We start from the raw sequence: 27,760 nt of genomic DNA, 5'->3' as shown, positions 1-27,760 counted from the left end.
TGTTTGTATTTTTTGGTGCTGTTTGAAACTGTTTGGGAATGTAATTTTTACAGATTTTTATGAATAAAGTATATTTTGGAAATAAAAAAAAAATCAAAAGTAGGCAGACGCGAGATGGCGTTTTCATGAAGTTCAGTGGAGTGGATTACCTTGGACAGCGACTTTTGGATTTCTACATTTAATCCCACATCTGCCCTTGCATGAAGTTGCTGCAGCATTTGCATATAAATAACAGAGAGCGCCATTAGCCTCGCCATTATTTTGACAGCAAATTATGGTCCATTATACCCACCTCACAAAAAAAAACAGGCTTGTGCACTTAGGCGAATAGGCAGTCAGACAGCAGAAAGCTGCAAAGGACAATAGACAGTAGAGAAATTAGGTTCTACCTAGAGTTTTGGGACAGAATTCAGCAGAATTAGTCTGTTTAAATCAAACAAAATAATCGAATGAAGTGTTCATTACTTTTCTGTTATTACGTGAAGATAAGTTGTATAAATTTAATTTAGTGAATCCATTTCTACCTATTGCTTTGTACATTCACTTTGTCGTGGAACAAAGCAGCTTATCAAACCTCATCTCATCCAGTGTTAACTCAGTCTGCCTTTGGAGAAATTGAACAAATACACTTGCCAAACATGAATATGAAGTGAGGGTCACAAGAGGGTTCCACTGGGCCCTGCTTTTATAAACGTAGGTAAAGGGTAATGTGAGTCAACTCCCATAATAGCAAGTTGCTGTGTAGTGAAAATGTATCTTGCGCATAAAATTGAATAGCAAGAGTTGTGAGGCACCTCATGTTCTGTATCGGAGGAATCTGATCTCTGTTGTATCTTCCGAAATATGAAATTTGAACTGTTTTGAACCGTTTTGTAATGTATTTTTTAAAAAGTTGCTCAGACCACTAATGATTTGAAAAGATATCTAAGAAAGACTCCAATTTGAAACAAGCTGAGAAATTCTATGTATTTCTTCTAGCGTCCCAGAGAAAAAGAAACAAAAACCTAATTTACCTCAGAATCAGTGCACTAAGAACAAGTCTCCTGTCAATCAATTCTGAGACCCTAACGTATGACCTCTGAGGGAGGTAGAAATTTTTGAAAATATCAATATAATCTAACAAAAATGCCTTCTTTGTCTTTTAATTGCTAATTTTCACATTAACTAGGCAAATAGGATTAGCATTCACAAAAACAAGTCTCCTGGGTTCATTCTGATTAATTTGCGAGCATATTAAGTTGGTACAATAATGCACTGATCATATGTGATTGCTATCTTATTTTAATGCAGATCCATCTTTGATAAAACTGATATAACATCAATATATTCTGTTTACTGCATAAATGTTTACAAAGCAGGTAAAATACATGAAGTATGAGAGAACGAGGAATGGTCAGAGAAAGAAGATCCAACAAAATAAAGCAGCTGGCAATATTAATAAATATTATGGGATAGGATCTAAAATATTAGAATAGCAGTCAATTGCTCCAGAATCAATCATCTTAAGAAAATATGTTATTTTGTAGTTAAATCAATTATAATGAAAGTCGCATTCAGTGTTACATTATGTAATTAAAAATAATTTATTTCCCTTTTATTTCCCTTGACATTCACTTTTCAAGGCAAATTATGCATTCAATGTTACCTTAACTTAATATATATATATATACCAAATTAAATTTATGCAACCACACCACTAAAGTTGAGGCTTCAGGCACATCTCTTCTGTAAAAAATCTCCTATTTCTGTTATATTCCACTGGTAAGCACAATTTGCATGGCAATAGTTGCAACTACAGTCATATCAGTGCCATTGGCCGAAATTTAATGAAGAGGTGGTGGCCCCTGGCTAGAAAGGCAGGGCCGCATTTTGCGTGGCTCAGGCAATTAATTGTAGCAATCATGGCTTCCGCCCCTCTGAGGCAGGCTGTCCCGCCGACAAGAGAGGCCAGCCAATCAGAGGGCTGGCAGTTCTTCAGTCCCAGCAGCACCACTGGGAGCGATGGTCATTGCTGGGACTGCAGCAGGCTCAGACCCAGCCAGCAATGGAGCCTGGAGAGGAAGGTAAGTAAGTGTGGTCAGGGCTCACCAGGGTCAATCAGCCAGGTCCCAGGGAGGGTGTCAATCATGAGGGCAGGAGAGGGACTTCCAGTAGGGGTGACCCCTGCTGCTGGGAGGGCCCTTCATGGGGCACAGGTTGCCTGATCAGGAAGGATCCTCCCCAAGCTTGCAAGGATGCTGCCAGGTTTTACTGGGCTCATGCTGGCACTGTCACTTAACTCCTTATGTAGGTGCTGTTTCTATTTCTCACTGGCCTTGAATTTGTACTATTCCCTCTCTTCCTGCAATCTGCATTTCTCGATCTTATTTCTCTTGCATTTGTTGGTTTGCTCTTTTTCTGCCTAATGAAACCCTCACTCCTTTAACTGAAATTCTCTCTCTTTTTACCCTGTCACTAATTTCACTATTTCAAGGTCTGCCTCTTTTTGATTTTGTCAACAGTTCGACCCATTACTTTTTATTTCTGCTCACTTTAAGGGTTAACCATTTTAAATTGCTTTGGTCACCAGTGAAAATCACGATCCCAGGTTGCTACCAGCAATAGTTACACATTTTGACGTCCTAGGTTAGCAGGCTGACTAATTCTTGTTTTGGTCATTTAAGTATTGAAATGGACCATGGTCGACACAGACATAGGCATCACGACTATTATAATAAATTGCCTAGGCTTTTCTTTCAATAGGCCGTCCTGACAGACCGACCTTGAGCCGAATTTTATTGGCATGGCAAGGGCCCCAAGACGTTCTGAAAACCAGGGTCAGCCCCACCTCAGCTGTTTGTGGGATCCCTGGCTGCATTTTTCGGCTGTCCAACAACTAATTAGTTGCGCCCATCTCCAGGAGCCAGCCAATCGAAGGGCCAGGAGATCAGCAATCTCATCAATGTCACTAGAAACGGTGGCGACCGCTGGGACTGCACCTGGAAGAGAGGACGCCACAGAAGCAGGCCGCCCTTCCACTCAGGTAAGTAGAGTCTGGAGGATCCGGGGTCAGTCAAGCAGGCCATTGCTGCCAGGAGGCAAGTACGTGGGCCACAAAGTGCCCAAATAGGAGCCCCCCCCCCCACACCTCAAGCCCACGGGGAGGCTACTAGGGTTTACCAGGTCATCTCTTTATGCGGTGGAGGGCCCACCCACAGCTGGTAAAATGCCAGCGGCGGGGGGAAGAGGCCCTTAGTTGGCCCCCTGAGTGGCTCGATTGACCTCTGGACGACAAGGCCATTCTCCACCTTCCCCGCCACGGGTAAAATGGCATAGCGGCGGGAAGACAATGGGCATTTCACCCCCCTCCCCCCAACCTTCCCTTGCCATTTTCCAGCCACCTCCCTGCCTTCCAGCCCGTCCCCAGAAGGCTGGTAAAATTCAGCCCTGAATGTGGCTTCTGTTTCCTTTTTGGTACTCCTGACCACAGGAAGTGGATGGACTGTCCCTCCAAATTCTTTGCCATTCAGTGATTTGCCAATAGAACATAGAACAGTACAGCACAGTACAGGCCCTTCGGCCCACGATGTTGTGCCGAACGTTTAACCTACTCTAAGATCAAACTAACTACCTACCCTTCATTCTACTATCATCCATGTACCTATCCAAGAGTCGCTTAAATGTCCCTAATGTATCTGCTTCTACTACCACCGCTGGCAGTGCATTCCACGCACCCACCACTCCCTGTGTAAAGAACCTACCTCTGACATCTCCCCGAAACCTTCCTCCAATCACCTTAAAATTATGCCCCCTGGTGATAGCCCTTTCCACCCTGGGAAAAAGTCTCTGACTATCCACTCTATCTATGCTTCTCATCATCTTGTACCCCTATATCAAGTCACCTCTCATCCTTCTTCGCTCCAATGAGAAAAGCCCCAGCTCCCTCAATCTTTCTTCGTAGGACATGCCCTCCAGTCCAGGCAGCATCCTGGTAAATCTCCTCTGCACCCTCTCTAAAGCTTCCACATCCTGCCTATAAAGAGGTGACCAGAACTGAACACAATATTCCAAGTGTGGTCGAACCAGGGCCTTATAGAGCTGCAGCATAACCTCGCGGCTCTTAAACTCAATCCCCCTGTTAATGAAAGCCAACACACCATACGCCTTCTTAACAACCCTATCAACTTGGGTGGCAACTTTGAACGATCTATGGACATGGACCCCAAGATCCCTCTGTTCCTCCACACTACCAAGAATCCTGTCTTTAAGCCTGTATTCCGCATTCAAATTCGACCTTCCAAAATGAATCACTTCACACTTTTCCAGGTTGAACTCCATCTGCCACTTCTCAGCCCAGCTCTGCATCCTGTCAATGTCCTGTTGCAACCTACAACAGCCTTCCACACTATCCACAACTCCAGCAACCTTCGTGTCATCGGCAAACCTGCTAACCCAGCCTTCCACTTCCTCATCCAAGTCATTTATAAAAATCACAAAGAGCAGAGGTCCCAGAACAGATCCTTGTGGAACACCACTGGTCACCGAGCTCCATGCTGAATACTTTCCATCTACTACCACCCTCTGACTTCTATGGGCCAGCCAATTTTGTATCCAGACAGCCAACCTTCCCTGAATCCCATGCCTCCTTACTTTCTGAATGAGCCTACCATGGGGAACCTTATCAAACGCCTTGCTAAAATCTATATACACCACATCCACTGCTCTTCCTTCATCAATGTGTTTTGTCACATCTTCAAAGAATTCAATAAGGCTTGTGAGGCATGACTTGCCCCTTACAAAGCCATGCTGTCTCTCAGAATCCTCTCCAATAATTTGCCCACTATCGACGTAGGACTGACTGGTCTATAATTCCCAGGGTTATCCCTATTCCCTTTCTTGAACAAGGGAACAACATTTGCCACCCTCCAATCATCCGGCACTACTCCAGTGGACAGTGAAGGCGCAAAGATCATCGCCAAAGGCGCAGCAATCTCTTCCCTCGCTTCCCGTAATATTCTTGGGTATATCCCGTCTGGCCCCGGGGACTTATCTGTCCTCATATCATTCAAAATTTCCAGCACATCCTCCCTCTTAACCTCAACCTGTTCGAGCATATCAGCCTGTTCCACGCTGTCCTCACAAACGACCAGGTTCCTCTCACTAGTGAATACTGAAGCAAAGTATTCATTTAGGACCTCCCCTACCTCCTCCGACTCCAGGCACAAGTTCCCTCCACTATCCCTGATCGGCTCTACCCTCACTCTGGCCATCCTCTTGTTCCTCACATAAGTGTAGAACGCCTTGGAATTTTCCTTAATCCTACCCGCCAAGACTTTTTCATGTCCCCTTCTAGCTCTCCTAAGTCCATTCTTCAATTCCTTCCTGGCTACCTTGTAACCCTCTAGAGCCCTGTCTGATCCTTGCTTCCTCAACCTTAAGTAAGCTTCCTTCTTCCTCTTGACTAGCTGTTCCACATCTCTTGTCATCCAAGGTTCCTTCACCCTACCATCCCTTCCCTGCCTCATCGGGACAAACCTATCCAGCAGTCACAGCAAGTGCTCCCTAAACAACCTCCACATATCTGTCGTGCATTTCTCTGAGAACATCTGTTCCCAATTTATGCTCCCCAGTTCCTGTCTAATAGCATTGTAATTCCCCCTCCCCCAATTAAATATTTTCCCATCCCGTCTGCTCCTGTCCATGCTCTAAGTTCATCACCCTTATTCCTGACACTTCTTGCGTTAAAATAGACACACTTCAACCCATCATACTGGCTGCAACTTTGCCCTGTCAACTGTCTAACCTTCCTCACAGACTCCCTGCACTCGGTATCTGCCTGTTCAACAGCTACCCTATCCACTGATCCGTGGCTCTGGTTCCCATCCCCCTGCCAAACTAGTTCAAAGCCTCCCGAAGAGCTCTAGCAAACCTCCCGCCCAGGATATTGGTGCCCCTCCAGTTCAGATGCAACCCGTCCTTCTTGTACAGGTCCCACCTTCCCCAGAAGGTATCCCAATGATCCACATATCTGAATCCCTCCCTCGTACACCAGTTCTGTAGCCACGTGTTCAGCTGCACTCGCTCCCTGTTTCTAGCCGCACTAGCACGTGGCACCGGTAACAATCCTGAGATTACTACTCTGCTCGTCCTGCCTTTCAGCTTCCAACCTAACTCCCTATATTCGCTTTTCAGGTCCTCATCCCTTTTCCTAGCTATGTCAATGGTACCGATATGTACCACGACCTCTGGCTGCTCCCCTTCGCCCTTAAGAATCCTGTAGACTCGGTCCGAGACATCCCTGACCCTGGCACCCGGGAGGCAACATACCATCCGGGAGTCTCGTTCGCGACCACAGAATCTCCTGTCTGTTCCTCTAACCATTGAATCTCCTATCACTATCGCTCTCCTATTCCCCCCCCCTTCCTTTCTGAGCCACTGAGCCAGGCTCAGTGCCAGAGACCTGGCCACTGTGGCTTTCCTCTGGTAGGTCGTCCTCCCCAACCGTATCCAAAACGGTATACGTATTATTGAGGGGAACGGCCACAGGGGATCCCTGCACTGTGCGCCTATTCCCTTTCCCTCCCCTGACGGTCACCCAGCTACCTTTATCCTGTAACTTAGGTGTCACTACTTCCCTATAACTGCTCGCTATCACCCCCTCAGCATCCTGAATGATCCGAAGTTCATCCAGCTCCAGTTCCCTAACGCGGTCTGCGAGGAGCTGGAGTTGGGTGCACTTCTCACAGGTGAAGTCAGCAGGGACACAAGTGGTGACCCTCACCTCCCACATCCTGCAAGAGGAGCATGCAACTGCCCTAGCTTCCATCCCCTCCGCACTAAATTGACAACAGAGATTTAAAAAAAAAAGGAAAACCTTACCTTACCAAACCCTCCACACGAGAGTCCTTTTTTTTTTGGTTAGAGGATTGGTCTCACCAATAAAGTTGACAATTTCCTCCTTTGCCATGGTAGGTCATTTCAATGATAAATGTGTGGATATTCATAGAGAGGAAGCAAGATAACAACTACTGCCCCAATCTTTGTGGAAATACATCTTCAACATCTGTTTCTCAAACATATAATATTTTCTCAGCTGCTGCAGAACATGAACCCATTTTAATTTAAAACACACTAGTTATTTGTAACATTTCCAAATCATTTCTGTGAAAAATGATCCAAAAAAATCCCAAAATGTGACAAATACTAATTAGTAGATGCTGACATTTTGTCTAGATTTCAAGTATCTGTTGATGCCTAGGCTCGGTATATTTAATTTGCACCTAGAACAAAGTCCCTCGGGTCAAAATTCCCATCAGCCCACTGTGCCACCAAACATGATGTGCTGTGGAATGTAAGAACTGGATTTTACCTTGATGGCGGGGGGCCCAGCAATGAGCCGGAAGGCAGGGGTGACCCTGCCTTGGCCCTGTTTTGGACCTCCGGCCAAATTCCATGGCAGGCAGCCAGTTAACTGCCTGCTGTCGGTGCACCTGACCTTTGAAACACATGGATCCCACCCCTCCCAAGAGCTACCGGCCAGTCAAAGGGCTGGCAGCTCAGCAGTACCAGCAGCATCATCGAAAGTGGTGGCCACTGCCGATACCGCAGAAAGCCTGGGACCAGGAGCAGCGCTGGAAACCCAGAAACCCAGACCTCAGGTAAGTGGGGCAGGCTTGCTGGGGTCAGTCTGGCAGAGAAGGCCAGGGGGGAGGGTAGTGGTAATGGGGGAGCGGCAGCGAACGGTGGTCATTGAGGGCCGGAGGGATGGGGGGGGTGTTGTTTGCAGGGGGGCAGCCTTTGCCGCCGGGGTCCCTCTATGGGCCACAGATTGCCCACGGAGGCGGCTGCCTGGTTTTACTGGGCAACCTCCCCACGTGCCAGGGCTTCCACCAGCTGCTGGGAAAATACCAGCAGTGGTGGGAAGAGGCCCTTAAATGGCCATTTATTGGCCAATTAAGGGCTTCAGTTGTCCTCTGGGCGGGAAGGCCATCTCTTCCCTGCCCCCAACAAAATTTAATGGCATTGGGAAAGTGATGAGCACGCCACCACCCCACACCCTCCCCACCCCCCCCCCCCCACCCCCCACACCCAGCCTTCCCTCACTATTTTATGGCCCCTACCTCCCACGATCTCCCAGCCCATTTCCTGAGAGTGTATAATGTTGATACTGAAGGCTTAACATGGCACAGTGGGCGGCACAGTGGCGCAGTGATTAGCACTGCAGCCTCACAGCTCCAGGGACCCGGGTTCGATTCTGGGTACTACCTGTGCAGAGTTTGCAAGTTCTCCCTGTGACCACGTGCGCTTTCGTCGGGTGCTTCGGTTTCCTCCCACAGCCAAAGACTTGCAGGTTGATAGGTAAATTGGCTGTTGTAAATTGCCCCTCGTGTAGGTAGGTGGTAGGGAATATGGGATGACTGTAGGGTTTGTATAAATGGGTGGTTGTTGGTCGGCACAGACTCTATGGGCCGAAGGGCCTGTTTCAGTGCTGTATCTCTAAATAAAAAATAAAAATAAATAAACATATTCCATTCCAAGTTCCAACATCATTTACTTTAATGAACTAATAAGAGTCTATTTTAAACCTTTCAGTGACAAAGCACATGTCCAGTTTACAGAATAGGGTCTTTTTAATCTTCTAAGGTCAATAACAATTATTTTTTATGCACATTTAATATTGAATATTAATATTAACATTGTTTTAATATTGACTGTTAGTAGAACAAGAAAAAAATGCAGCAAGATACACGTCATTATTTGAGAAAAAAATCTGGTACAAAATTCGATTGCTCCCTTCAGTAATTTAGCTATCCTATGGAGGTGTTATTATGACATACAAAATGATTAGCAATTGACATGAAGTGGAAAAACATAAGTTTAAAGAAACTGTGATTTTTTTTTTGAGTGGACAAAAAGTGAGCTTTCCTTTTCCTATTTAGACTTGTGGTTACATTCATTGACAACTGACTCAGCATTCTAGTTAATCATTTAGTATGCAGCAACCAGCATGTTAAAGGCAATCATAACAACAGAAGAAATTTTATTAACAGGAAAATTCCATTTGACCCAACAAGCTTGTACTTTTTGAACAATCATGTTCACTCACCTTCTTAGCAAATCTTTCAATTGCTTCTCTTGTCATATAAACATATGAATTAGGTGCAGAAGTAGGCCATTCGGCCCCTCTAGCCTGCTCCACCATTCAATAACATCATGGCTGATCTGTTTGTGTTTTGAATTCCACACCCCCATCTACCCCCGATAACGTTTGATTCCCTTGCCTAACAAGAGTCTATCTACCTCCGCCTCCACCACCTTCTGAGGCAGAGAGTTCCAAAGTCGCACAACCCTCTGAGAGAGAAAAAATCTCTTCATCTCTATCCCAAAAGAGCGTCCCCTAATTTTAAAACATTTCCCCCTAGTTCTGGACTCACCCACAATAGGAAACATCCTCGCTACATCCACCTTGTCGAGACGGTTCAGGATTTTATGAACTTCAATCAGGTCTCCCCTCACTCTTCTAAACTCCAGTGAAAACAAGCCCAGTCTGTCAAACCTTTCCTCATAAGACAACCCACTCATTCCAGGTATCAATCAACCTCCTCTGAAACGCCTCCAAAGCATTTACATCCTTCCTTAAATAAGGAGACCAAAACGGCACACAGTATTCGAGGTGTGATCTCACCAATGCCCTGTGTAATTGAAGCATAACATCCTTGTTTTTATTTTCAATTCTTCTCGTAATAAAGGATAGCATTCCATTGGCCTTCTTTATTCCCTGCTAGACCTGCATACTAACATTTTGTGACTCCTGCACTAGAACACCTAGGTCCCTCTGCATCTTGGAATTCTGCTGTTGTTCCCTATTTAAGTAATAATATGCTTTTTTATTCTTCTTGCCAAAGTGAACAACTTCACATTTGCCCACATTATACTCCATCTGCCAGATTTTTGCCCACTCACTCAACCTGTATTACTAACAGAATTGATAAAGCAGAGTCAGTGGACGTGGTATACTTGGATTTTCAGAAGGCTTTTGATAAAGTCCCCCACTGGAGGTTGGTTAGCAAAATTAAAGCACATGGAATAGGAGGTAATATATGGGCATGGATTAAGGATTGGTTAACAGGCAGAAAGCAGAGAGTAGGCTGTGACTATTGGGGTACCACAGAGATCAGTGCTTGGGTCCCAGCTGTTCACAATATATATCAATGATTTGGATGTGGGATCCAAATGTAGTATTTCCAAGTTCACGCTTGACACAAACCTAAGTGGGAATGTGTGTTGTAAGGAAGATGCAAAGCGGCTTCAAGGGGATTTGGACAGACTTAGTGAGTGGGCAAGAATATGCCAGATGGAATATAATGTGGAAAATTGTGAGGTTATCCACTTTGGTAGGAGGAGCAGATATGCAGAGTATTTCTTAAATGGTAAGAGATTAGAAAGTGCAGATGTACAAAGGGACCTGGGTGTCCTCGTCAATAAGTTGCTGAAAGCTAACATGCAGGTGCAGCAAGCAGTTAGGAAGGCTAATGGTATATTAGCCTTTATTGCAATAGGATTTGAATACAGGAGTAGTGAAGTCTTGCTTCAGTTGTATAGAACCTTGGTTAGACTGCACCTGGAGTACTGTGTGCAGTTTTGGTCCCATTACCTTAGGAAGTATATTATTGCCATAGAGGGAGTGCAACAAAGGTTCACCGGACTTGTTCCCGGGATGGTGGGACTGTCGCATGAAGAGCGATTGGGGAAATTGGGCCTGTATTTTCTAGTTTCGAAGAATGAGAGGTGATCTCATTGAAACCTACAAAATACTTAAAGGGATAGACAGGGCCAATGCAGCTAAGATGTTTCCCCTGGTTGGGGAGTCCAGAACCAGGGAACACAATTTCAAAATAAGGGGGAAGCCACTTAGGTCAGAGATGAGAAGAAATTTCTTTACTCAGAGGGTTGTGAATCTTTGGAATTCTCTACCCCAGAGAGCTGTGGAAGCTCAGTCATTAAGTATGTTTAAAGCAGAGATTGACAGATTTCTAAATACAAGTGACATGAGGATAGTGTGGGAAAAAGACATTGAAGTGGATGATCATCCATGATCATATTGAATGGTGGGGCAGGCTCGATGGGCTGAATGGCCTACTCCTGCTTCTATGTATAATTGGTCTGAAACCTCCTTAAGTCCTCTTCACAACATACTTTCCTACCTATCTTTGTGTCATCTGCAAATTCAGCTACCATGCCATCGCTCCCCTTGATATAAATTGATATAAATTATAAAAAGTTGTGGCCCCAGCACAGAGCCTTGTGAGACTCCACTCGTCATATCCTGCCAATCAGAAAAGGACCCATATTTGCATTCTCTGTTTGCTGCCAGCCAGCCAATCTTCTATCCATGCTGTGTTACCACCTACACCGTGAGCTCCTACTTTGCGCAGTAACCTTTTATGTGGTACCTTGTCAAATGCCGTCTGGAAATCCAAGTACAGTATGCCAACGGGCTCCCCTTTATCCACAGCACCTGTCACTCCTTCAAAGAACTCCAGAAGCAGATCTCCTTACATCATGATTCCATTCACTTCATTAGTGTTCTTTAGTTACTTATTCTGTGACTCTGTGTGAAAAGATGTGCTTGACTTGTATCTTGCTTCTAATTTTCATTTATTTTAACTTCTGTTTATATATATTTGAAACCTTTACTCAAATGACTGGCCCCAGTGACCCCAACCCTACTCAGCATTCCTAGGGTCTCCGGACATTACTGTCACAGCTAATTGAAAGAAATTTTAAACGTGTAGTTTCAGTGATTTAAAACCCTTAACTGGATGCTTCCTAGAGTGAAAAGTACAGCGCAGTATTTAATCCGTAATTATAACTGTTCCATAAAGGTGATAAATAGAGGGATCATTGATTTTAATCAAATTTCTGATTAAAAATTCGAAAATATTTTTCACACTATTTGGAGCTACTTTCTTAAAGGGTCATTTCTAAAATATTAAAGTAACAGGACATGCCCCTTGTATTTTTAACATTTTGGATCTGGTAAATTTGTGTTGTTATTCATGTATGAGATGAAAAGCATTTCACACATGTTTATACATTGCAGCTGGAATTCTACTTTCTCTCCCACTAGCATGAGTAACTGCTGAGCTGAAAGTAAAATGACAGCTTTGATCAATCTGCAGGTAGACAAACTGCAATCAAATCAATGCCACTTGGCAGCCCTCATCAGTGACATCATCAGAATATGCATAATAATTGCAATTATTGCTTAATGACGTGTTCTTAAAAATTACATCAAGGGGCACAAGGATTTAAATTCTCTTCCACTTGCACCACTGTAAAAGTGCATTTGTTTCAAATTTTTATTACAACACAAACAGATTGAATCTAATATCACCATCTGATGTGGGGGCATCTCTTTTGCAGCAAATCACAACAACAACAATTTGTATTTATATAGTGCCCTTAACATAAAATATTCCAAGGTGCTTCACAGAAGAGTTATAACAGAAAGTAGGACACCGAGCCATGTCAGGAGATAATCGGGCAGATGACCAAAAGTTGGTCGAAGGAGTGTCTTAAAGCAGAAAAGTGAGGTAGAGAGATTTAGGAAGGGAATTCCAGAGCGTAGGGCCTAGCCAGCTGAAGGCATGCCCACCAACGATGGAGTAATTAAAATTAGGGATGTTCAAGAGGCCAGAATTAGAGGAGTGCATAAAAGCAAAATACTGTGGATGCTGGAAATCTGAAACAGAAACAAAAAATGCTGGAAATACTCAGCAGGTCTGGCAGCATCTGTGGAGAGAGAGAAGCAAAGTTAACATTTCTGTTTTTATTTTATATTAGAGGAGTGCAGATATCTCAGAGTTGTGGGGCTGGAGGAGATTACAGAGATAGGGAGGAGCGAGGCTGTGGAGGGATTTGAAAACAAGGATGAGAATTTTAAAACTGAGGCATTGCTTAACCGGGAGCCAGTATTAGTCAGAGAGCACGGGGATAGTAGGTAAATAGGATTTGGTTAGGACAGAGTTAAGACACAGGCAGCAGAGTTTTGGATAATGTCAAGTTTACGGAGGGTCGAACGTGGGAGGCCAACCAGCAGTGCATTGGAATGGTCAAGCCTAGAGGTAAGAAAGGCATGAATGAGGGTTATGGCAGCTGAGGCAGGGAGGAGTCGGATGATGTTACGTAGATGGAAATAGGTGGTCAGAAGATCATCTCCGGGTGGAACTGTTTGGTGCAGCCTCAGCCAATTGCCAGGGAGAGGGATGAAGTCAGTGGCTAGGGAGCAGAGATAGTGGAGGGGCCCGAAGACAATGTCTGAGGCCTTCCCAATTTTTAGTTGGAGGGAATTTGTGCTCATCTGTCAAGCAGTCTGACAATTTGGAGACAGTGGAGAGAAGTGGTGGTGAGGAAGAGCTGGGTGTCATCAGTGCACATGTGGAAACTGATGTGGTTTCAGATAATATCGCTGAGGGGTAGCAGGTGGATGAGAAATAGGAGGGGGCCAAGGATAGATCGTTGGGGGATCCCAGAGGGAACTGTGTGTAAGCAGGAAGAGAAGCCATTGCAGATGATTCCCTGGCCACACTTAGGTGGTTAAGAATGGGACCAGGCGACTGCAGTCCCACCCAGCTAAATAATGGTGGAGAGGCATTGGAGAAGGATGGCATGGTCAACCATGTAAGAGGCTGCAGATGTCGTGAAGGAGGAAAAAACAAGATCAGCACATTTAACAGTAAATCTGCAAATGGCAAACCAGCACTGCCAAAGCAGTGAAACACATCGCACCACTAAACCAGTATCATTAACTTAAAGGTGGCATAACAACTGCGAGTACTACCAAATATAATGCTTCAGATTTCTGTGGGAGGACATGTATTGGTCTTAACAACAGCATTATTTTTATTTTAAAAGGATTCAACATACTTTACACTTAAATAATTAATTCCTCCAGATCCCTTTAAAATTCTAATGCTCTGTAGCATCTAACTCATGTCATGGCATGGATCTTTCCCCCTGGCGACTGGCCACTGGAACTTGCTGGCTGATAGTCCAATAGGCCTGGCGGGAGGCCTGGTGTATTTTCAGGACTGGGCCACATTTATATCAGTCTGATGGGTTGTAGCCAGAAACTGAGAGGCTGTTGTTAAGCCCCAATTTAATTGCCATATTGAAAAGGTTATATCATTTGTTTTGCATTAGGGATGTAATATTAATGTTTTAAGGCTTCAGGAAATAAATAATTTCAAGTTATAATGTACTCATTATTACAGGCTCCTTTAACTGTTGTTGCGCAGGAGTAAAATAATCATTTAAATGACCAGCAATTGTAATATTGCTTGAAACTCCTGGCTTTCAGGTGTTTGCAGAATGATGGAATATCCAGATTGACATTTCAATCCTCTTTACAATATGTCAGCAGTGCCAGTGAGATTCACACACCAATTGAGATCCACACAATGATCAATAGACAACAAATAAACCACCCTTACATTAATTTCATAAGACATGTTTTTGAAAATTTTATTCTAACTAAATTCTCAGAAACTTCATGTAAGCTGTTCCATTTTGTTAACAAAGACCGGAATTTTACGTTGAGCGGGAGGCCCCCCCCTCACCAGCCGAAAAGTCGGTGGCGAGCCCACCTCCACTGGGCCTGGGGAGCCAGGCTGGGATTTTTTGATTCCCCGACCCTTAATTGGGCTTGGGCTGGACTTCCACCTCCTTGAGGCAGGAGGTCTTGTCTAATGGAGCTGCCGGGCCAGCAGCTCTTAGTCCCAGCAGCGTCACAGGGAGCAGTGGCCACTGCTGGGACTACACCCAGCCATTGGAGGCAAGAGGAAGGACGGCCCCGGAACACAGCGAGGTTTTTAGGGCCTTGCCAGGGACAATTGGCTGGGCCTGGCGAGGTAATGGTTGGGGGGGGGGGTATTGTGCTTTGGGAGTGGTTGGGGCTTTGGGGGCGACCCATCGTGGGGCACAGGGTGCTTGATCAGGAGGGCGCCCTCCCCAGCCCGCAAGATGGTCGCCTTGTTAGGACAGACGGGGATCTTGGGGGCTTTTGCCGCCTGGCCGCCGAAGGTAAAATACCCGCGGTGGCACGAGGAGGCCCCTAAGTGGCAGTTAATTGGCCCACTTAAGGGCCTTGATTAGTCTGGGGTGGGCGGGCTGTTACTCGCTGCTGCTGCCGCCCCCCCCCCCCCCCGGAAAATTGTGGGAGGGGGTCGGGAACAGCCCCCCCTGCCTCCCACTCAAATGTACACCCCACCACCAACCCCACGCCTCCAACCCACTTGCTGGGGGGCCATAAAATTCCAGCCAAAGTCATTGCTAAAGGTGTAATTGAAATTATATTCATGAAATGATTTATTTTTCATGGATTATTAACAATAAACTACAGAGAAATGCTGTCTGATAATAAAGACACTGATGTGAATATTGCCATGATTGAGCTTGCAACTTTAAAATATGCTGTTATTCTTGGAACTCAAAATAAAGCATTAAACCACTTGGCCTTCCATACCTTAACTCTTGCTGTTATTAACTCAATAAAGAAGAATAAAATATTATTAACTGTACAAATAGTGGATTAATACTTTAAGGGTCACTATAATCATTATACAATGCACAAGCTGCATCCATGTTTCATTTTCTGAATGTAAAAGATAGCTTTCGGTTAAGAAGTTGCAAGCCAGATTGTTTCAACTGGAGAGAGCTCACACAGTGAGGGGTCTGAGCCATGCTTCAAGCACTGAATCTGCAGCTTTTCATCTTTCATGTTTTTTTTCCAAGAACAATTACATCAACAGTACAGATCCATACTGATAAGTGTGTGAGCAAGTCACAGTATTTCTTCTACATCACTGTCTTCCTGCTCTTCTGCCTTCGTCTCTTCCACTACTGCCTGGCCAGGTTGCAGTTCTTTGGTATCTGAAGGCAGAAAGGTAGAATTGTGGTGAGGGGAGGGAGGAAAGCGGGGGGGGGGGGGGGGGGGCATGATTACACCATCTGTAGCCTGTAAATCAGAAGAGATTGTGGCATGAGGGGCAAGTGGGATATGAGAAGGAGGATTAGGTATGAGCAGACCAGTGTGGAACAACAGCAACCTGACAGAACTGCAAGTCTACCAAGCCTGTGTCCTCAGTGCACTCCTTTACAGCAATGAGATCTGGACAACATGTGCTATGCAAGACAAAAGGCTGAACAGTTTCCATCTTTGCTATTTCATACATATCCTCGGCATTTCTTGCAGGAACAGGTCACTAACTGAGAGGTCCTGGAGCATGCTAATTCCATCAGCATACACTCATTACTAAGCCAATGACATTTGCAATGGCTCGCCAAATTCATCAGATGGATGCCGGCTGTATACCGAAAGAACTTCTGTACGGTGAACTGGCCACTGGGTCATGACCCGCTGGACATCCATACCTCAGCTACAAGGACTCCTGCAAGCATTATGGCAAGTATTGACACAGACAACTGATAGACAGTCGCTGATGGCCAGAGCATCTGGAGGCTGACTGTTCAGAGGGGCATTGGAAGAGGCAAGGAGAAATGGAAAGCATATAACCTCTGCTGCTTCCAGTTATTTGGCACCTTGCTCTGAAATATAGAGGAAAGTGTATCAATGAGTGTGCTGTAATGTGTTTGGGTGATATAGCTGGCAGCATGTGCAAGCTGTGAGTATAAGGCTTATAGCAGTGTGTGTGAGGGTGAGATTAGAGTCATAGAGAGATACAGCACTGAAACAGGCCCTTTGGCCCACTGAGTCTGTGCCGACCAACAACCACCTATTTATAATAATCTTACATTAATCCCATATTCCCTACCACATCCCCACCAGTCTCCTACCACCTACCTACACTAGGGGCAATTTACAATGGCCAATTTACTTATCAACCTGCAAGTCTTTGGCTGTGGGAGGAAACCAGAGCACCCAGTGGAAACCCACATGGTCACAGGGAGAACGTGCAAACTCCGCACAGGCAGTACCCAGAACTGAACCCGTGTCGCTGGAGCTGTGAGGCTGCGGTGCTAACCACTGCACCACTCCTATAATTGAACTCAAATTTCATTATCTGCTGTGGTGGGATTTGAATCCTTCTCCCCATGAAATTAGCCTGGGTATTCAATTACTAGTCCAGTGACACCACCACCAAGCAGGTATATGAATGTTAGATATGAGTCTTGGTTGATAGAGAGCTGATAGGTGAATGTTTGGGGTATAATGCATTGAGCAGTGTGTGAGGCCAACGGGCACTTGGTAGGATATGGCATTTCAAGATGCATTTACTGACCTTGACCACTCGTTTGCAGTCATTAAACTTCTTGCGGCACCACATCCTGGCAATGTTCCCTCTAAACTGCCGCAGCCACAGCCACACAACAACCGGGAAGTTACCGCTCCGCATGCACATATAGTACATATGTGTGGCTGCAGAAAAAAAGTTAAAGATACTGCATATTTAAATAAATAGGCTGCACACAACAAAAAAGATTAGAGGGATGTTGCATCCAAGTCTTTGGGGCTATGCCCCTGAGATTAACTGCCACAGCTATCTGCCTTTTGATAGATTATTTGTCTGGAGGGTTTTCTGGGCCCTGCAGATAGATGACATCTCTCCTCCTCTGCACCTCCTCCATCAAGGCCTCTAGTGCAGCGTTGGAAAATCTTGGAGCCCACTTTCTACCATGCTGAGTCATAATTCACTGTTCTTCCTACTCACACACTTCTGTGGAACCAGTTCAAACACCTGCTCCAGCCAGAATACACTTCCCCTTTAAATAGTGCAGGTTAACTATAAGTGGAGCTATCTCTCATGACACTTGCACAGGTGTGCAGCCACTCAACAGCACGTTTAGCGCTGGCTGCATGCTACAATCATTTAATGATCTACGTGCTGCATCAGAATCAACAGGCACGGGTTAATCACACATTGCTTCCCTGTGCCCGTTTTTGTGCCTTGTCGAATTTTGTGGCCAAGAACTCTGCAGCTGCAGACAGCTCTCTCACCCTCTTCTTCTCTGTCGTGATTAAATTCATACTAGCAAATTCTGAAGTCAGCAGCAGCACCTGAAGATCCACTCCCTTCCTCCTGACTCTAAACCATGATTTCATGCTGATACATGTGCTATTTTTCATAGAAATGGCGTTATTTACAGAAGCAGGTGCAAACATCTGCACAGTAACCCTTCTGAATTCGACACCTGTAATGGTACATGCACTGACTCCACTAAAACTGAATGAAGGGCAAGAAAAACAACATAAAATAAGCAAGATGGGATGTAAAAGATTGGGAATAATGCAGATATGAACAATGTTTAGAACAAGAAAGCTATAACACTAAAGGTATGTTATCTTCTCCTCACCACCCCTCCCACCAAAAATGAAGATGCTGCTAGAATCATTGGGCTGAAATTTCCAGACCTTGGGCTTGGAGGCTGGGTCTGGAGGTGGGGTGCACCAGGAAAATATTGGGAAGACATGTCAGGACAGCTCCCTTGCTGGCTCGTCGGCATTTTGCCGGCAGTGGAGAGGCCTCCAGCCGCGTGCAGAGGTTGCCAGCTTAATGGTGGTAGCCGCCTGTGGCAGGCTGGTGGGCCATGGGAGCTGGTGGCTCCATCCCCCCAAAGAGGGTGCTGCACGCAGAAACAGCCACCACTGCAGCCCAAATGAGCCATTCGGAGAGGTTTCTCCTCTGATCCGAAGGGCCTACTGGCTTCCCTCTTCTGATTAATACATTTAATTTTACGCGACAAGGCGCCTCCATGATGAGGTGACCTCGCAGTCCCCAACCTGCCTCTGCAACTTCTACCTCTCCTGGTTGAGTCTAGCAGCGCTCGAGAGCTGCCAGTCTCTGATTGGACTGGCGGTACTGGGAGCCCGCCCACTGTCCTTCATAGGACAGCGAGCTCGGAGGCAGCCAATTAAGAGTCCGCCTCTGGTAAAATTACCAAGCTGGTCTCGCTGCTGGCAAGTACGGGCTCAGGACCCCCAACTCCGGAGTCCCGAAGCCTGGGGGAAAATCCTGCCCATTGATTCAAATAAGCAGACAAATCATGTGAAATTTAATACTGACAATGCACAGTGACGCAGTGGTTAGCACTGCAGCCTCACAGCTCCAGCGACCCGGGTTCAATTCTGGGTACTGCCTGTGTGGAGTTTGCAAGTTCTCCCTGTGTCTGCGTGGGTTTCCTCCGGGTGCTCCGGTTTCCTCCCACAGCCAAAAGACTTGCGGGTTGATAGGTAAATTGGCCATTATAAATTGCCCCTAGTATAGGTATGTGGTAGGGTAATATAGGGTCAGGTGGGGATGTGGTAGGAATATGGGATTAGTGTAGGATTAGTATAAATGGGTGGCACAGACTTGGTGGGCCGAAGGGCCTGTTTCAGTGCTGTATCTCTAAATCTAAAAAATCTAAATCGATTGCAAAGTATTAAGCTCTGGCAACATAATATGTGACTTAAGCAAAATATAAATGGAATTGAATCAGTCGTGGGAGACTCAAAAAGAGGTCTGAGAATAATATTCGATATGTGAAGTTAAATACCAAAGCTAATACATCAGTAAGATACAGACCCAAAAAAATGGAATTCAAATAAAAATGCCTCCCAAGATAACACTGAGACTGATCAGATGACATCGGATTGCTTTGCTTGTCTGCATTCTACAAAAGAGATATGCAGAGGGTGCCTGGAATAAAGTGATTAGAGCAGACCTGGATAGAGCTGCAGTAATGGATGTGGAACAAAGCAGGAGTGTGGACCTGGGATAAAGCAGCGTGTGTGAACCTGGGATAAAGTGGGATTGTGGACCTGGGATAAATCAGTGACAGCGGACCTGGGATAAAGCGGCAAGTGCGGACGTGAGATAAAGCGGTGAATATAGACTTTTTTTTTCATTCATTCCTGGGATGTGGGCATCGCTGGCTATTCCAGCATTTATTACCCATCCCTAATTCCCCTTGAGAAGGTGGTGGTGTGCCACCTTCTTGAATCGTTGCTGTCCATGTGGGGTAGGTACACCCACAGTGCTGATAGGAAGGGAGTGCCAGGATTTTGAACCAGCGATAGTGAAGGAATGGCGATATAGTTTCATGTCAGGATGCTGTGTGGCTTGCAGGGGAGCTTGCAGGTGGTGGTGTTCCCATGCAACTGCTGCCCTTGTCCTTCTAGGTGGTAGAGGTCATGGGTTTGGAAGGTGCTGTTTAAGGAGCCTTGGTCAGTTGCTGCAGTGCATCTTGTAGATGGTACACATTGCTGCCACTGTGCGCCGGTGGTGTAAGAAGTGAATGTTTGTGGATGGGGGTGCCAATCAAGCAGGCTGCTTTGTCCTGGACGGTGTTGAGCTTCTTGAGTGTTGTTGGAGCTGCACCCATCCAGGCAAGTGGAGAGTATTCCATCACACTCCTGACTTGTGCCTTGTCGATGGTGGACAGGCTTTGGGGAGACAGGAGGTGAGTTACTCGCCTCAGGATTCCTAGCCTCTGACCTGCTCTTGTAGCTACAGTATTTATATGGCTTGTCCAGTTCTGTTTCTGGTCAATGGTTACCCCCAGGATGTTGATATTGGTGGAATTAGCAATTCTAATGCCATTTGAATGTCAAGGGGAGATGGTTAGATTCTCTCTTGTTTGAGATAGTCATTGCCTGGCACTTGTGTGGCATGCATGTTACTTGCCACTTGTCAGCCCAAGCCTGGATATTGTCCAGGTCAGGCTGCATTTCTACACAGACTGGTTCAGTATCTGAGGAGTCTCGAATGGTCCTCAACATTGTGCAATCATTAGCGAAAATCCCCACTTCTGAATTTATGATTGAAGGAAGGTCATTGATGAAGCAGCTGAAGATGGTTGGACCTAGGGTACTGCCCAGAAGGAACTCCTGCAATGAGGTCCTGGAGCTCAGATGATTGACCTCCAACAACCACAACCATCTCCCTTTGCGCTAGGTACAACTCCAACCAGCGGAGTGTTTTTCTTCTGATTCCCCTTGACTCCAGTTTTGCTAGAGCTCCTTGATGCCACACTCGGTCAAATGCTGCCCTGATGTCAAGGGCAATCACTCTCACCTCACCCTTGAGTTCAGCTCTTTTGTCCATGTTTGAATCAAGGCTGTAATGAAGTCAGGAGCTGAGTGGCCCTGACGGAACCCAATCTGAGTGTCAGTGAGCAGGTTATTGCTGAGGAAGTGCCATTTGACAGCACTGTCGACGACCCCTTCCATCACTTTACTGATGATCGAGAGTAGACTGACTACCTAGGATAAAGCAGCGAGTGTGGGACCTGGGTTAAACTGGCAAGAGTGGGAGCTGACATAAAACAGACAGTGCAAACCTGGGATAAAGCAGAAATTGTAAGAGTGACAACAGAGTGATGCCAGAACTAGCGCAGTGATAAAACTTAATTTAAAAAGTACGGGCAATGAAACCAAAGTAAGGAACATCTGAAAAAGTGACGTCACGGCGAGCACAAAGGAGAGCTATGAGAGTGAGTAAATCAAATGCGTAAACAGTAAGTAATTTTTTTTAACAAAAGCACTCTACCTAATTTTAATTCAAGCTATCAAAAAACAGGTGAATAAAAAAGATTAAGATGGCAGGGCAGGCTCTGTGTCAGGACTGCGGTATTTGGGAGTTACCGGACAGTGAGACTGACTCCAATTCCCACGTTTGCAGGAAATGCCTCTGCCTTCAGTCACTCTGGCTCAGAATCATTGAGCTGGAGTGTGAGTTAGAGACACTCTGAAATATAAGGGAGCAGGAGGAATTTCTGGATGGTTTTATCTAGAACACTTACACTCCAGAGGACAGGTTCAGGAAGGGGATGGTATGGCTGTCTGGGTAGCAGGGACTTAGGAGAGGTTGTGAAGGAGCTTCCACAGACACTGGTCCTGTCCAACAGGCATCATATACTTGCTATCTGTGAGGAAAAGGAAAAGACTGCGGGGAGGAAAGCTGTAATGCTGTCCTATAATACAAGGCACCATGGCTCAGAAGGCTGTGCAAGGGCAGGGAACAGCAGAATAGAAAAGTGGTGGTGAGAGGGGAGTTTATAATTAGGTGGATAGATTGCAGCCATAAACGAGAGTCCCAAAGAGTGTGTTGCCTACTATGGAGCCAGGGTAAGGAATATCACAAGGTGCCTTGAAAGAGATTTGGAAAGGGAGGATGTAAATCCCATTGTCATGGTCCATGTTGGAACATATGACAAACAGAGGACAGGGAGGAGGTCCTGTTGAGAAAGAATGAGGAGGGCAGGAATGGATGTTGCAGGTTCCGGGATTTAGATGTTTCAGAAAGAACAGAGAAGAGGGTAAAAGAGGGGGGGGTGTGGCATTGTTAATCAAGGAAAGTATTACAGCGGCAGAAAGGACGTTTGAGGACTCGTCTACTGAGGTAGTCTGGGCCGAGGTTAGAAACAGGAGAGGAGAGGTCACCCTGTTGGGAGTTTTCTATAGACCTCCGAATAGTTCCAGAGATGTAGAGGAAAGGATAGCGAAGATGATTCTCGACAGGAGCGAGAGTAACAGGGTAGTGGTTATGGGGGACTTTAACTTTCCAAATATTGACTGGAAATACTATAGTTCGAGTACTTTAGATGGGTCTGTTTTTGTCCAGTGTGTGCAGGAGGGTTTTCTGACACAGTATGTGGACAGGCCAACCAGGGGCGATGCCACATTGGATTTGGTACTGGGTAATGAACCCGGCCAGGTGTTTGATTTAGATGTAGGTGAGCACTTTGGCGATAGTGATCACAATTCGGTTAGGTTTACCTTAGCGATGGGCAGGGACAGGTATATACCGCAGGGCAAGAATTATAGCTGGGGGAAAGGAAATTATGACGCGATTAGGCAAGATTTAGGATGTGTAGGATGGGGAAGGAAACTGCAGGGGATGGGCACAAACGAAATGTGGAGCTTATTCAAGGAGCAGCTAATGCGTGTCCTTGATAAGTATGTACCTGTCAGGCAGGGAGGAAGTTGTCGAGCAAGGGAGCCGTGGTTTACTCAAGAAGTTGAAGCGCTTGTCAAGAGGAAGAGGGCGGCTTATGTTAGGATGAGACGTGAAGGCTCAGTTAGGGCGCTTGAGAGTTACAAGCTAGCCAGGAAGGATCTAAAGGGAGGGCTAAGAAGAGCAAGAAGAGGACACGAGAAGTCATTGGCGGATAGGATCAAAGAAAACCCTAAGGCTTTCTATAGGTATATCAGGAATAAACGAATGATAAGAGTTAGAACAGGGCCAATCAAGGATAGTAGTGGGAAGTTGTGTGCGGAATCGGAGGAGATAGGGGAAGCGTTAAATGAATATTTTTCGTCAGTATTTACAGTAGAGAAAGAAAATGTTGCCGAGGAGATTACTGAGATACAGCCTACTAGGCTAGATGGGATTGAGATTCACAAGGAGGAGGTGTTAGCAATTTTGGAAAGAGTGAAAATAGATAAGTCCCCTGGGCCAGATGGGATTTATCCTAGGATTCTCTGGGAAGCCAGGGAGGAGATTGCAGAGCCGTTGTTGTTGATCTTTAAGTCGTCATTGTCGACAGGAGTAGTGCCGGAGGACTGGAGGATAGCAAATGTTGTCCCCTTGTTCAAGAAGGGGAGTAGAGACAGCCCTGGTAATTATAGACCTGTGAGCCTTACTTCGGTTGTGGGTAAAATGTTGGAAAAGGTTATAAGAGACAGGATTTATAATCATCTTGAAAAGAATAAGTTCATTTGCGATAGTCAGCACGGTTTTGTGAAAGGTAGGTCGTGCCTCACAAACCTTATTGAGTTTTTCGAGAAGGTGACCAAACAGGTGGATGAGGGTAAAGCCGTGGATGTGGTGTATATGGATTTCAGTAAGGCGTTTGATAAGGTTCCCCACGGTAGGCTATTGCAGAAAATACGCAAGTATGGGGTTGAAGGTGATTTAGAGCTTTGGATCAGAAATTGGCTAGCTGAAAGAAGACAGAGGGTGGTGGTTGATGGCAAATGTTCATCCTGGAGTTTAGTTACTAGTGGTGTACCGCAAGGTTCTGTTTTGGGGCCACTGCTGTTTGTCATTTTTATAAACGACCTGGATGACGGTGTAGAAGGGTGGGTTAGTAAATTTGCGGATGACACGAAGGTCGGTGGAGTTGTGGATAGTGTCGAAGGGTGTTGTAGGGTACAGAGGGACATAGATAGGCTGCAGAGCTGGGCTGAGAGATGGCAAATGGAGTTTAATGCGGAGAAGTGTGAGGTGATTCACTTTGGAAGGAGTAACAGCAATGCAGAGTACTGGGCTAATGGGAAGATTCTTGGTAGTGTAGATGAGCAGAGAGATCTTGGTATCCAGGTACATAAATCCCTGAAAGTTGCTACCCAGGTTAATAGGGCTGTTAAGAAGGCATATGGTGTGTTAGCCTTTATTAGTAGGGGGATCGAGTTTCAGAGCCACGGGGTCATGATGCAGCTGTACAAAACTCTGGTGAGGCCGCACCTGGAGTATTGCGTGCAGTTCTGGTCACCGCATTATAGGAAGGATGTCGAAGCTTTGGAAAGGGTGCAGAGGAGATTTACTAGGATGTTGCCTGGTATGGAAGGAAGGTCTTACGAGGAAAGGCTGAGGGACTTGGGGTTGTTTTCGTTAGAGAGAAGGAGGAGGAGAGGTGACTTAATAGAGACATACAAGATAATCAGAGGGTTAGATAGGGTGGATAGTGAGAGTCTTTTTCCTCGGATGAGGATGGCAAACACGAGGGGACATAGCTTTAAGTTGAGGGGTGAAAGATATAGGACAGATGTCAGAGGTAGTTTCTTTACGCAGAGAGTAGTAGGGGCGTGGAACGCCCTGCCTGCAACAGTAGTAGACTCGCCAACTTTAAGGGCATTTAAGTGGTCATTGGATAGACATATGGATGTAAATGGAATAGTGTAGGTCAGATGATCGGCGCAACATCGAGGGCCGAAGGGCCTGTACTGCGCTGTAATATTCTAAAAAAAAAATTCTAATTCTAAATTAAAAAACAGGACCTCAAGGGTAATAATATCTGGACTACTCCCTGAGTAGTTTGCAAATTGGCATAAAGACAGATCAAGCAAATTGATATGTGGCTAAAGGACTGCTTTGGGAAGAGGAGTTCCTTTTCATGGGGCATTGGCACCAGTACTGGGACAGGAAGGAACTGCACTGATGGAATGGGCTCCTCCTGAAACAAAATGGGACCAATGTCCTCGCAGAAAGGGTAAATAAGGAGGTTGCAAGGGCTTTAAATTAGTAAGACTGGGGAAGGCATCTACAAGAAGTCAAACAGAAAAGGAGAGCATGGAACAGACTAAGGGAAATATAAATGACCAGGGAACAACTAGTTATAGAACAGTGCTCTGTAAAAAGATAGTTAGGCATAAAGTGAGAGGAACTGCTATTAAAAATTAATTAAACTGTCTTTACAGTACTGCACAGAGTGTCCGTGAATGAGTTATCACCTCCCAAATTCATACCCATCTTTTTCGGAACTCCATGTTTGAATCCCTCCAATCAAGTTTCTGCCCCTGCCATTGTACCAAAATGATCTTATCAAAGTCATGAATGACATCCTATGTAACTATGACAAAAGTAAATTATCCCTGTTCATCCTTCTCAACCTGGCTGCAGACTTTTTTTTTAGAGATACAGCACTGAAACAGGCCCTTCGGCCCACCGAGTCTGTGCCGACCATCAACCACCCATTTATACTAATCCTATACTAATTCCATATTCCTACCACATCCCCACCAATCCCTATATTTCCCTACCACCTACCTATCCTAGGGGTAATTTATAATGGCCAATTTACCTATCAACCTGCAAGTCTTTGGCATGTGATATGGTTGACCAGATCATCCTGCTCCAATGCCTCCCCATCGACATCTAGCTGGGTGGAATTGCACTCATCTGGTTCCGTGTGTGTCTATCTAATCATATCCAGAGAATCATATGCAATGACTTCTCTTCCCACTCCAGCTCCGTTACCTCTGGTGTACCCTCAAGATCTAACCTTGGCCCCCTCCTGTTACTCATTTACATGCTGTCCCTTGGTGACGTCATCCAAAAACACAGCATTAGTTTCCATATGTCTGCTGATGACATGCAGTTCAACCTGACCATCACCTCTTTCGATCCCTCCACTTTCTCTAAATTGTCAGGCTGCTTGTCCAACATCTGGTGCTGGATGAGCAGAAATTTCCTCCAAATAAATGCTGGAAAGACAGAAGCCATTGTCTTTGGTGCCTGCCACGAACTCTGTTCCCTAGCCACTGATGTCATCCTTTTCCCTAATAACTGTCTGAGACTATTTGTAAGATTGGTGTCATATTTGACCCCAAGATGAGTTTCCAACTACATATCAGAGGAACAGTATGATAGTGGTTAAGTTACTGAACTAATGATCCAGAGACATGAGTTCAAATCCCACCATGGTAGTTGGGGAATTTAAATTTAGTTAACAAATCTGAAACACAAAGCTATATCAGTACTGATGACCATGAAATTACCAGATTGTTGTAAAAAACCATCTGGTTTACTATGCCGTTATCTGATGTGGCCTATAATATGACTCCAGAACCACAGCAATGTCGGTTAACTGCCATCTGAAATGGCCTTGCAAGCCACTCATTTGCATCAAAACCAATTAGCAATAGGCAGTAAATGCTGGCCTTGCCAGTGATGCCTACATCCTGTGATTGAATAAACATCACTATTTCCACCTTCCTATAACATTGTTTGACTCTGCCCCTGTGTTAGCACATCTGCTGCTGAAGGCCTTATCCATGTCTTTGTTGCCTCTAGACTTGACTATTCCATGTTCCATGTCTCCCATGTTCTACTCTCTGTAAACCTGATGTTCTCGGAAACCCTGCTGCCTGTGTCCTAACTTGCATCAAGTTCCATTCACCTATCACCCTCTGCTGGCTGACTTATATTGGCTCCCATAAAACAACATATTGATTTTAAAATTCTCATTCTTGTTTTCAAATCCTTCCATGGCCTCACCCCTCCCTATCACTGTAATCTCCTCGAGCCTCACATCCCTCAGAGATACCTGCGCTCCTCCAATTCTCATCCCTTGAGCATCCCTTATTTTAATCACTTCGCCATTGGTATCTTAAGCTCTGGAAATCCCTCTCTAAACCTCTATGCCTCTCTTTCCTCCTTTAAGATGTTCCTTAAAACCTACCTCTTTGACCGAGCTTTTGATCATCTTCCCAAAGATCTCCTTATCTGGATTGGTATCAAATTTTGTTTTATAACACTTTCGTGAAGCACATTGGGACATTTTGCTGTATTAAAGATGCTATATGTTGTTATAATTAAACAGGGGAACCGGAGGCAATAATACATTGTGATGAACCAGATATAGTAGGGATTACCGAGACATGGCTACAGATAAATTAGGACTGGGAATTAAACATTGCAGGGTGGAACATAATTAGAAAAGAGGGAGGAGGTAGAGTAGCTGTAATTATTAAAGATAACATGATAGCAATAGAAAAATGTAACACAACAATGAATAAGATAGAAATATATTCCATGTGGATAGAATAAGAAATAAAGAAGGATCAATCACAATAATTTGGAGGAAGAAATAATGCAAACAAATTAGGAAAATAAGTAACAAACGTAGAGTAATAGTCATGGGGGATTTCAACCACACCAAAACTAATTGGCCAGAAGAAGTAGGTAAAAGGGATAATGAAATAGAGTTTCTACACTGTGCACAGGCATCCTCTCTATCCCAGAGTGTTAGAAGCCCAACAAGGGAGGATTCATTA

General features: G+C 45.2%; 1 long non-coding RNA gene across 1 annotated transcript; it reads right to left on the bottom strand.

Moving 5' to 3' along the window:
• Positions 1-13,786: 13,786 nt before the first annotated feature.
• On the bottom strand, positions 13,787-18,826 carry LOC137384263 (uncharacterized). Its single transcript, XR_010977555.1, has 3 exons — positions 18,782-18,826; positions 17,283-17,419; positions 13,787-15,912 (listed from the first exon to the last, which is right to left on the bottom strand). It is a non-coding gene; the product is annotated as an uncharacterized lncRNA (long non-coding RNA).
• Between the last annotated feature and the right edge of the window lie 8,934 nt (positions 18,827-27,760).

Source organism: Heterodontus francisci, chromosome 26, assembly GCF_036365525.1.
Source record: "Heterodontus francisci isolate sHetFra1 chromosome 26, sHetFra1.hap1, whole genome shotgun sequence".
Lineage (NCBI taxonomy): Eukaryota > Metazoa > Chordata > Chondrichthyes > Heterodontiformes > Heterodontidae > Heterodontus > Heterodontus francisci.
This window is presented reverse-complemented; position numbering and strand designations above follow the sequence as displayed.